Source organism: Arachis stenosperma, chromosome 2 (assembly GCF_014773155.1).
Source record: "Arachis stenosperma cultivar V10309 chromosome 2, arast.V10309.gnm1.PFL2, whole genome shotgun sequence".
NCBI lineage: Eukaryota > Viridiplantae > Streptophyta > Magnoliopsida > Fabales > Fabaceae > Arachis > Arachis stenosperma.
Window position 1 is genome coordinate 18,774,796 of NC_080378.1, and position 12,086 is coordinate 18,786,881.

Below are 12,086 nucleotides of genomic sequence, written 5' to 3' on the forward strand. Positions count from 1 at the left end.
TTTTAAACATCAAATCTTTTTAAAATGTTTTTCAAATCACATCTTCTCAATCACATCTTTTTAAAACCAATCAGATCTTCTCAATCACATCTTTTTCAAAATAGTTTTCAATCAAATCTTTTTAATTTCTAATTTCAAAATCTTTTTCAAAAATCATTTTTCTTTTTTTTTTACTTAGTTTTCGAAAATTAAAGACTTTTTTTTCAAAAACTGTTTTCAAAATCTTTTACTTGATTTTCGAAAATGACTTCCCTTCTTCCCACATCCTTCTATTTATGGACTAACACTATTCCTTAATGCAAAATTCGAACTCCATCTTCTTTGATAAGTTCGAATTTTCTACTTCTGTCTTCTACTTTTCTTTTCCTCTGACACCTAAAGGAATCTCTATACTGTGACATAGAGGATTCCACATTTTCTTGTTCCCTTCTCTTTCTTATGAGCAGGAGCAAAGACAAAAGCATTCTTGTTGAGGCTGATCCTGAACCTGAAAGGACCTTGAAGAGAAAGCTAAGAGAAGCCAAAGCACAACCCTCTGTAGAGGACCTAACAGAAATCTTCAAAGAAGAAGAACCCATGGCAGCCGAAAACAACAATAATGCCAACAATGCAAGGAAGGTGCTGGGTGACTTTACTGCACCTACTCCCGACTTCTATGGGAGAAGCATCTCTATCCCTGCCATTGGAGCAAACAACTTTGAGCTTAAGCCTCAATTAGTTTCTCTAATGCAACAGAATTGCAAGTTCCATGGACTTCCATTGGAAGATCCTCATCAGTTCTTAGCTGAATTCTTGCAAATCTGTGACACTGTCAAGACTAATGGGGTTGACCCTGAGGTCTACAGACTTATGCTATTCCCTTTTGCTGTAAGAGACAGAGCTAGGATATGGTTGGACTCACAACCTAAAGAAAGCCTGGACTCTTGGGAAAAGCTAGTCAATGCCTTCTTGGCAAAGTTCTTTCCACCTCAAAAATTGAGTAAGCTTAGAGTGGAAGTCCAAACCTTCAGACAGAAGGACATAGAATCCCTCTATGAAGCTTGGGAAAGATACAAACAATTAATCAGAAAGTGTCCTTCTGATATGCTTTCTGAATGGAGCATCATAGGTATTTTCTATGATGGTCTCTCTGAACTATCCAAAATGTCTTTGGATAGCTCTGCTGGAGGATCTCTTCATCTGAAGAAGACGCCTACTGAAGCTCAAGAACTGATTGAAATGGTGGCAAATAACCAATTCATGTACACTTCTGAAAGGAATCCTGTGAACAATGGGACTAGTCAGAAGAAAGGAGTTCTTGAGATTGACACTCTGAATGCCATATTGGCTCAGAACAAAATATTGACTCAACAAGTCAATATAATTTCTCAAAGTCTGTCTGGAATGCAAAATGCACCAAACAGTACTAAGGAGGCTTCATCTGAGGAAGAAGCTTATGATCCTGAGAACCCTTCAATGGAAGAGGTGAATTACATGGGAGAACCCTATGGAAACACCTATAATCCTTCATGGAGAAATCATCCAAATTTGTCATGGAAGGATCAATAGAGACCTCAACAAGGTTTCAACAATAATAATGGTGGAAGAAACAGGTTTAGCAACAGCAAGCCTTTTCCATCATCTTCTCAGCAACAGACAGAGAGTTCTAAGCAGAATACCTCTGACTTAGCAACCATGGTCTCTGATCTAATCAAAACCACTCAAAGTTTTATGACTGAAACAAGGTCCTCCATTAGAAACTTGGAGGCACAAATGGGTCAGCTGAGCAAGAAAATTACTGAACTCCCTCCTAGTACTCTTCCAAGCAATACAGAAGAAAATCCAAAAGGAGAGTGCAAGGCCATCAACATGGCCGAATTTTGGGAGGAAGAAGAGGCTGTGAACACCACTGAGGAAGGCCTCACTGGACGTCCACTGGCCTCCAATGAGTTCCCCAATGAGGAACCATGGGAATCTGAGGCTCAAAATGAGACCATAGAGATTCCATTGGACTTACTTCTGCCATTCATGAGCTCTGATGAGTATTCTTCCTCTGAAGAGGATGAGTATGTCACTGAAGAGCAAGTTGCTAAATACCTTGGAGCAATCATGAAGCTAAATGACAAGTTATTTGGAAATGAGACTTGGGATGATGAACCCCCTTTGCTCACCAAAGAACTAGATGACTTGTCTAGGCAGAAATTACCTCAAAAGAGACAGGATCCTGGGAAGTTTTCAATACCTTGTACCATAGGCACCATGACCTTCAAGAAGGCCTTGTGTGACTTAGGGTCAAGTGTAAACCTCATGCCTCTCTCTGTAATGGAGAAGCTAGGGATCTTTGAGGTGCAAGCTGCAAAAATCTCACTAGAGATGGCAGACAATTCAAGAAAACAAGCTTATGGACTTGTAGAGGATGTTCTGGTAAAAGTTGAAGACCATTACATCCCTACTGATTTCATAGTCCTAGAGACTGGGAAGTGCATGGATGAATCCATCATCCTTGGCAGACCCTTCCTAGCCACAGCAAAGGCTGTGATTGATGTTGATAGAGGAGAGTTGATCATTCAAGTGAATGAAGAATCCTTGGTGTTTAAGGCCCAAGGATATCCCTCTGTCATCATGGAGAGGAAGCATGAAGTGCTCCTCTCAAAACAGAGCCAAACAGAGCCCCCACAGTCAAACTCTAAGTTTGGTGTTGGGAGGCCACAACCAACTTCTAAGTTTGGTGTTGAACCCCCACATTCAAACTCTAAGTTTGGTGTTGGGAGGTTCCAACATTGCTCTGAGCATCTGTGAGGCTCCATGAGAGCCCTCTGTCAAGCTACTGACATTAAAGAAGCGCTTGTTGGGAGGCAACACAATGTTATATTTTATCTATTTTCCTTTGTTATTTTATGTTCTTTTGTAGGTTGATGATCATGAGAAGTCACAAAATCAATGAAAAAAGCAAAAACAGAACGAAAAACAGAAAGAAAAACAGCACACCCTGGAGGAGAGCGTGCTGGCGTTTAAACGCTAGTGAGGCTAGCTGTTGGGCGTTTAACGCCCAGTCTGGCACCATTCTGGGGTTTAACGCCAGAAAGGGGCACCAGACTGGCGTTAAACGCCAGAAAAGGGCAAGAAGCTGGCGTTAAACGCCAGAAATGGGCACCAGCCCGGCGTTTAACACCAGAATTGGCTAAAAACGCATTTTTGCATGCCATTTGGTGTAGGGATGACTTTTCCTTGACACCTCAGGATCTGTGGACCCCACAGGATCCCCACCTACCCTACCACTCTCTATTTCTTCTTCACCCATTCACCAATCACCTCAACACCTCTTCCCCAAAAAAAAAAACCTTCACCTATCAAATCCCATCTTTCTCTTCACCACTCACATCCATCCTTCATAAAACCCCACCTACCTCACCATTTAAATTCAAACTACTTTACCACCTAAACCCACCCTCAATTGACCGAACCCTACCCTTCCCCCTCTCCTATATAAACCCATCTACACTCCTTCATTTTCACACAACCTAAACACTACTTCTCCCCCTTTGGCCGAACACAAAGCCATTCCCTTCTTCCTCATTTCTTCTTCTTCTACTCTCTTCTTTCTTCTTTTGCTCGAGGACGAGCAAACATTTTAAGTTTGGTGTGGTAAAAGCATTACTTTTTGTTTTTCCATAACCATTTATGGCATCCAAGGCCGGAGAAACCTCTAGAAAGAGGAAAGGGAAGGCAAAAGCTTCCACCTCCGAGTCATGGGAGATGGAGAGATTCATCTCAAGGGTGCATCAAGACCACTTCTATGAAGTTGTGGCCTTGAAGAAGGTAATCCTCGAGGTCCCTTTTTCACTCAAAAAGAGTGAATATCCGGAGATCCGACATGAGATCCGAAGAAGAGGTTGGGAAGTTCTTACCAACCCCATTCAACAAGTCGGAATCTTAATGGTTTAAGAGTTCTATGCCAAAGCATGGATCACCAAGAACCATGATCAAAGTGTGAACCCGGATCCAAAGAATTATCTTACTATGGTTCGGGGGAAATACTTGGATTTTAGTCCGGAAAATGTAAGGTTGGCATTCAACTTGCCCATGATGCAAGGAGATGAACATCCTTACACTAGAAGGGTCAACTTTGATCAAAGGTTGGACCAAGTCCTCACAGTTATATGTGAAGAGGGTGCCCAATGGAAGAGAGATTCAAGAGGGAAGCTGGTTCAATTGAGAAGGCATGACCTCAAGCCCGTGGCTAGGGGATGGTTGGAGTTTATCCAACGCTCAATCATTCCCACTAGCAACCGGTCCGAAGTTACCATAGACCGGGCTATCATGATCCATAGCATCATGATTGGAGAAGAAATAGAGGTTCACGAGGTTATATCCTAAGAACTTTATAAGGTGGCGGACAAGTCCTCTACCTTGGCAAGGTTAGCCTTTCCTCATCTCATTTGTCACCTTTGTTATTCGGTTGGAGTTGACAAAGAGGGAGACATCCCCATTGATGAGGACAAGCCCATCACTAAGAAGAGGGATGGAGCACACAAGAGACCCCACTCATCATGAGATCCCTGAGATTCCTCAAGGGATGCACTTTCCTCCACAAAACTATTGGGAGCAACTAAACACCTCCCTAGGAGAATTGAGTTCCAACATGGGACAACTAAGGGTGGAGCACCAAGAACACTCCATCATCCTCCATGAGATTAGAGAAGATCAAAAAATCATGAGAGAGGAGCAACAAAGACAAGGAAGAGATATTGAGGAGCTCAAGCACTCCATAGGATCTTCAAGAGGAAGAAAGAGCCGCCATCACTAAGGTGGACCCGTTCTTTAATTTCCTTGTTCTTTATTTTTCTGTTTTTTGAAATTTAGTACTTATGTTTATCTATGTTTGTGTCTTGTGATCATTAGTGTCTTAGTGTCTATGCCTTAAAGTTATGAATGTCCTATGAATCCATCACCTTTCTTAAATAAAAAAAAATATGTGCTTAATTGAAAAAGAAAGAATTGCATGAATTTTGAATTTTATAACAGTTTAATTATTTTGATGTGGTGGCAATACTTTTGTTCTCTGAGTGTATGCTTAAACAGTGCATATGTCTTTTGAATTTGTGGTTCACGAATGTTGGCTCTTGAAAGAATGATGAAAAAGGAGAAATGTTACTGAGGATCTGAAAAATCATTAAAATGATTCTTGAAGCAAGAAAAAGTAGCGATTCAAAAAAAAATCGAAAAAAAAGAGAGAAAAAGAAAGAAAAAGAAAAGAAATAAAGTTGTGATCCAAGGCAAAAAGAGTGTGCTTAAGAACCCTGGACACCTCTAATTGGGGACTCTAGCAAAGCTGAGTCACAATCTGAAAAGGTTCACCCAATTATGTGTCTGTGGCATGTATGTATCCGGTGGTAATACTGGAAGACAGAGTGCTTTGGGCCACAGCCAAGACTCAATAAGTAGCTATGTTCAAGAATCATCATACTTAACTAGGAGAATCAATGGCACTATCTGGATTCTGAGTTCCTAAAGAAGCCAATCATTCTGAATTTCAAAGGATAGATGAGATGCCAAAACTATTCAGAGGCAAAAAGCTAAAAGCCCCGCTCATCTAATTAAATACTGATCTTCATAGATGTTTTTGGAATTCATTGTATATTCTCTTCTTTTTATCTTATTTGATTTTCAGTTGCTTGAGGACAAGCAACAATTTAAGTTTGGTGTTGTGATGAGCGGATAATTTGTACGCTTTTTGGCATTATTTTTAGTATGTTTTTAGTATGATCTAGTTAGTTTTTAGTATATTTTTATTAGTTTTTAGTTAAAATTCACTTTTCTGGACTTTACTATGAGTTTGTGTGTTTTTTCTGTGATTTTAGGTATTTTCTGGCTGAAATTGAGGGACCTGAGCAAAAATATGATTCAGAGACTGAAAAGGACTGCAGATGCTGTTGGATTCTGACCTCCCTGCACTCGAAGTGGATTTTCTGGAGCCACAGAAGCCCCATTGGCGCGCTCTCAACGGCGTTGGAAAGTAGACATCTTGGGCTTTCCAGCAATATATGATAGTGCATACTTTGCCCAAGATTTGATGGCCCAAACCGGCGTTCAAAGTCACCCTCAAGAATTCCAGCGTTAAACGCCGGAACGGGCACCAAAATGGGAGTTAAACGCCCAAACTGGCACCAAAGCTGGCGTTTAACTCCAAGAAGAGTCTCTACACGAAAATGCTTCATTGCTCTGCCCAAGCACACACCAAGTGGGCCCGGAAGTGGATTTTTATGTCATTTACTCATCTCTGTAAACCCTAGGCTACTAGTTCTCTATAAGTAGGACCTTTTACTATTGTATTTACATCTTTCAATCATCGGAGCTTTTGATCATGTTTTTATGATTGAACCCTCTTTGGGAGGCTGGCCATTCGGCCATTCCTAGACCTTGTTCTTATGTATTTTCAATGGTGGAGTTTCTACACACCATAGATTAAGGTGTGGAGCTCTGCTGTACCTCGAGTATTAATGCAATTACTATTGTTCTTCTATTCAATTCCGCATGTTCTTGTTCTAAGATATCACTTGTTCTTCAACTTGATGAATGTGATGATCCGTGACACTCATCATCATTCTCACCTATGAACGTGTGACTGACAACCACCTCCGTTTTACCTTCGATTGGGTGAATATCTCTTGGATTCCTGGTACACGATGCATGGTTGATCGCCTGACAACCGAGTGCTCGCCTGACAACCGAGCCAGCCATTCCGTGAGATCAGAGTCTTCGTGGTATAGGCTAGAACTGATGGCGGCATTCAACAGAATCCGGAAGGTCTAACCTTGTCTGTGGTATTCTGAGTAGGATTCAATGATTGAATGACTGTGACGTGCTTCAAACTCCTGAGGGCGGGGCGTTAGTGACAGACGCAAAAGAATCACTGGATTCTATTCCGGCCTGATCGAGAACCGACAGATGGATAGCCGTGCCGTGACAGGGTGCGTTGAACATTTCCACTGAGAGGATGGGAGGTAGCCACTGACAACGGTGAAACCCTTGCTTAAGCTTGCCATGGAAAGGAGTAAGAAGGATTGGATGAGACAGTAGGAAAGCAGAGAGACGAAGGAAGACATCTTCATACGCTTATCTGAAATTCCTACAATGAATTACATAAGTATCTCTATCTTTATCTTTATGTTTTATGCGTTTATCACCATACCCATTTGAGTTTGCCTGACTAAGATTTACAAGATGACCATAGCTTGCTTCATACCAACAATCTCCGTGGGATCGACCCTTACTCGTGTAAGGTTTATTACTTGGACGACCCAGTGCACTTGCTGGTTAGTTGTGCGAAGTTGTGTTTATGCCATGGTATTGAACACCAAGTTTTTGGGGTTCATTACCGGGGATTATGAAAGTTGTGAAAAGTATTGTTCACAATTTTGCGCACCAAGTTTTTGGCGCCGTTGCCGGGGATTGTTTGAGTTTGGACAACTGACAGTTCATCTTGTTGCTTAGATTAGGTATTTTTTTTCAGAGTTCTTGAAGATGAATTCTAGAGTTTCATGATGATTTGTTGAAGTCTGGCTGGCTGTGAAGCCATGTCTAATCTCATTGGACCGAGGTTTCAACTTATCATCACAAGAGCTTGTTGATTTTTATCAATCTTGCTGTTGGAGCAGTGATCTGCTAAGGCTTGGCTGGCCATTGGCCATGTCTAGTGTTTTGGATCGAAGCTTTCTTTGAAAGCTTGGCTGGCTGTGAAGCCATGTCTAATTCCTGGACCGGAGTCTTAGACTAGCATTGCACTGATTCCTGGAATTCTCATTAAGAATTTTGATACCTTTATTTTCTTTTCCACTTAATTTTCGAAAATCCAAAAAAAAAATTTACAAAATCATAAAACCAAAAATATTGCATGTTTCTTGTTTGAGTCTAGTGTCTCATCTTAAGTTTGGTGTCAATTGCATGCATTCATTTCATGTGTCTTAAGGATCTTCAAGTAATTCTTGATGATTTTCGTGCTCTGATCTTTGAATTCTATTGACTTGAGTGTTTTGTGTGTCTCATATGCATTCTCATTTTGTTAGTGTCAGTAGTATACAAACTGCTAAGTTTGGTGTCTTGCATGCATTGTTATTTGATTTTAGTTGCATTTTGATTATTCCTTATTATTAAAAATCCAAAAATATTTTTAATTTGTGTCTTTTCAAGTCAAATCATACAGAGAATTGAAGATTCAGAACATACAGCAGAGGAACTGCACAGAAAAAGCTGGGCGTTCAAAACGCCCAGTGAAGAAGGACAGACTGGCGTTTAAACGCCAGCCAGGGTACCTGGTTGGGCGTTTAACGCCCAAAAGAGTAGCATTTTGGGCGTTAAACGCCAGAATGTGCACCATTCTGGGCGTTTAACGCCAGGATGGCACAAGGGGGGAAGATTTTGTTTTCAAATCAATTTTTTTTTAAGTTTTCAAAATCAAATATTTTTCAAATCAAATTTTCAATCAAAATCTTTTTCAAAATCAATTTCTTTCCATTTTCAAAGATACTTGCTACCAATTAATGATTTGATTCAACATTTCAAGTATGTTGCCTTTTCTGCTGAGAAAGGTTTAATGTTTGAATCATATCTTTTCTTGTTAGTCAAGTTTTTAATTTTCAAAATCAAATTTTTTTTAAAATATTTTTCAAATCATATCTTTTCAATCACATTTTTTTTAAAAACCAATCATATCTTCTTAACCACATCTTTTTCAAAATAGTTTTCAATCAAATCTCTTTGATTTCTGATTTCAAAATCTTTTTCAAAAATCACTTGATTTCTTTTCCACTTTTATTTTCGAAAATCAAAGTGACGTTTTTCAAAATGTTTTCAAAATCTTTTACTTAATTTTCGAAAATTACTTCCCTCCTTCTCACACCCTTCTATTTATGGACTAACACTATCCCTTAATGCAAAATTCGAACTCCATCTTCTTTGATAAGTTCGAATTTTTCTACTTCTGTCTCCTACTCTTCTTTTCCTCTGACACTTCAAGGAATCTCTATACTGTGACATAGAGGATTCCACATTTTCTTGTTCCCTTCTCTTTCTTATGAGCAGGAGCAAAGACAAAGGCATTCTTGTTGAGGCTGATCCTGAACCTGAAAGGACCCTGAAGAGAAAGCTAAGAGAAGCCAAAGCACAACTCTCTTTAGAGGACCTGACCGAATTCTTCAAAGAAGAAGAACACATGGCAGTCGAAAACAACAATGCCAACAATGCAAGGAAGGTGCTGGGTGACTTTACTGCACCTACTCCCGACTTCTATGGGAGAAGCATCTCTATCCCTGCCATTGGAGCAAACAACTTTGAGCTTAGGCCTCAATTAGTTTCTCTAATGCAACAGAATTGCAAGTTCCATGGACTTCCATTGGAAGATCCTCATCAGTTTTTAGCTGAATTCTTGCAAATCTGTGACACTGTCAAAACTAATGGGGTTGACCCTGAGGTCTACAGACTTATGCTATTCCCTTTTGCTGTAAGAGACAGAGCTAGAACATGGTTGGATTCTCAACCTAAAGAAAGCCTGGACTCTTGGGAAAAGCTAGTCAATGCCTTCTTGGCAAAGTTCTTTCCACCTTAAAAACTGAGTAAGCTTAGAGTGGAAGTCCAAACCTTCAGACAGAAGGAAGGAGAATCCCTCTATGAAGCTTGGGAAAGATACAAACAATTGATCAGAAAGTGTCCCTCTGATATGCTTTCTGAATGGAGCATCATAGGAATTTTCTATGATGGTCTCTCTGAACTATCCAAGATGTCTTTGGATAGCTCTGTTGGAGGATCTCTTCATCTGAAGAAGATGCCTACTGAAGCTCAAGAACTGATTGAAATGGTTGCAAATAACCAATTCATGTACACTTCTGAAAGAAATCCTGTGAACAATGGGACTAGTCAGAAGAAAGGAGTTCTTGAGATTGACACTCTGAATGCCATATTGGCTCAGAACAAAATATTGACTCAACAAGTCAACATGATTTCTCAAAGTCTGTCTGGAATGCAAAATGCACCAAGCAGTACTAAGGAAGCTTCATCTGAGGAAGAAGCTTATGATCCTGAGAACCCTTCAATGGAAGAGGTGAATTACATGGGAGAACCCTATGGAAACACCTATAATCCTTCATGGAGGAATCATCCAAATCTTTCATGGAAAGATCAACAGAGACCTCAACAAGGTTTCAATAACAATAATGGTGGTAGAAACAGGTTTAGCAATAGCAAGCCTTTTCCATCATCTTCTCAGCCACAAACAGAGAGTTCTAAGCAGAATACCTCTGACTTAGCAACCATGGTCTCTGATCTAATCAAAACCACTCAAAGTTTCATGACTGAAACAAGGTCCTCCATCAGAAATTTGGAAGGACAAGTGGGTCAGCTGAGCAAGAAAATGACTGAACTCCCTCCTAGTACTCTCCCAAGCAATACAGAAGAAAATCCAAAACGAGAGTGCAAAGCCATAAACATGGCCGAATTTTGGGAGGAAGAAGAGGCAGTGAACGCCACTGAGGAAGACCTCAATGGACGTCCACTGACCTCCAATGAGTTCCCCAATGAGGAACCATGGGAATCTGAGGCTCAAACTGAGACCATAGAGATTCCATTGGACTTACTTCTGCCATTCATGAGCTCTGATGAGTATTCTTCCTCTGAAGAGGATGAGTATGTCACTGAAGAGCAAGTTGCTAAATACCTCGGAGCAATCATGAAGCTAAATGACAAGTTATTTGGAAATGAGACTTGGGAGGATGAACCCCCTTTGCTCATCAAAGAACTGGATGACTTGTCTAGGCAGAAACTGCCTCAAAAGAGGCAGGATCCTGGGAAGTTTTCAATACCTTGTACCATAGGCATCATGACCTTCAAGAAGGCCTTGTGTGACTTAGGGTCAAGTGTAAACCTCATGCCTCTCTCTGTAATGGAGAAGCTAGGGATCTTTGAGGTACAAGCTGCAAAAATCTCACTAGAGATGGCAGACAATTCAAGAAAACAAGCTTATGGACTTGTAGAGGATGTTCTAGTAAAAGTTGAGGACCATTACATCCCTACTGATTTCATAGTCCTAGAGACTGGGAAGTGCATGGATGAATCCATCATCCTTGGCAGACCCTTCCTAGCCATAGCAAAGGCTGTGATTGATGTTGATAGAGGAGAGTTGATCATTCAAGTGAATGAAGAATTCTTGGTGTTTAAGGCCCAAGGATATCCCTCTGTCACCATGGAGAGGAAACATGAAGAGCTCCTCTCAAAAACAGAGCCCCCACAGTCAAACTCTAAGTTTGGTGTTGGGAGGCCACAACCAAACTCTAAGTTTGGTGTTGAACCCCCACATTCAAACTCTAAGTTTGGTGTTGGGAGGTTCCAACATTACTCTGAGCATCTGTGAGGCTCCATGAGAGACCTCTGTCAAGCTATTGACATTAAAGAAGCGCTTGTTGGGAGGCAACCCAATGTTATATTTTATCTATTTTCTTTTGTTATTTTATGTTTTTTTGTAGGTTGATGATCATGAGAAGTCACAAAATCAATGAAAAAGCAAAAACAGAATGAAAAATAGAAAGAAAAATAGCACACCCTAGAGGACGCACCTACTGGCGTTTAAACGCCAGTGAGGCTAGCTATTTGGCGTTTAACGCCCAGTCTGGCACCATTCTGGGCGTTTAACGTCAGAAAGGGGCACCAGACTGGCATTAAACGCCAGAGAAGGGCAAGAACCTGGCGTTAAACGCCAGAAATGGGCACCAGCCTGGCGTTTAACGCCAGAAAGGGCTAAAAACGTGTTTTTGCTTGCCATTTGGTGCAGGGATGACTTTTCCTTGACACCTCAGGATCTGTGGACCCCACAGGATCCCCACCTACCCTACCACTCTCTCTCTTCTTCACCCCATTCACCAATCACCTCAACACCTCTTCCCCAAAAACCCCTCACCTATCAACTCCCTTCTTTTTCTTCACCACTCACATCCATCTTTCATAAAACCCCACCTACCTCACCATTCAAATTCAAACCACTTTCCCACCCAAACCCACCCTCAAATGGCCGAACCCTACCCTTCCCCCTCTCCTATATAAACCCTCCTTCACTCCTTCAT

The 12,086-nt window shown here is 40.9% G+C and overlaps 1 non-coding gene across 1 annotated transcript; it reads right to left on the reverse strand.

Moving 5' to 3' along the window:
- Positions 1-9,592: 9,592 nt before the first annotated feature.
- On the reverse strand, positions 9,593-9,700 carry LOC130964362 (small nucleolar RNA R71). Its single transcript, XR_009080459.1, has one exon. It is a non-coding gene; the product is annotated as a small nucleolar RNA R71 (small nucleolar RNA).
- Positions 9,701-12,086: the final 2,386 nt, after the last annotated feature.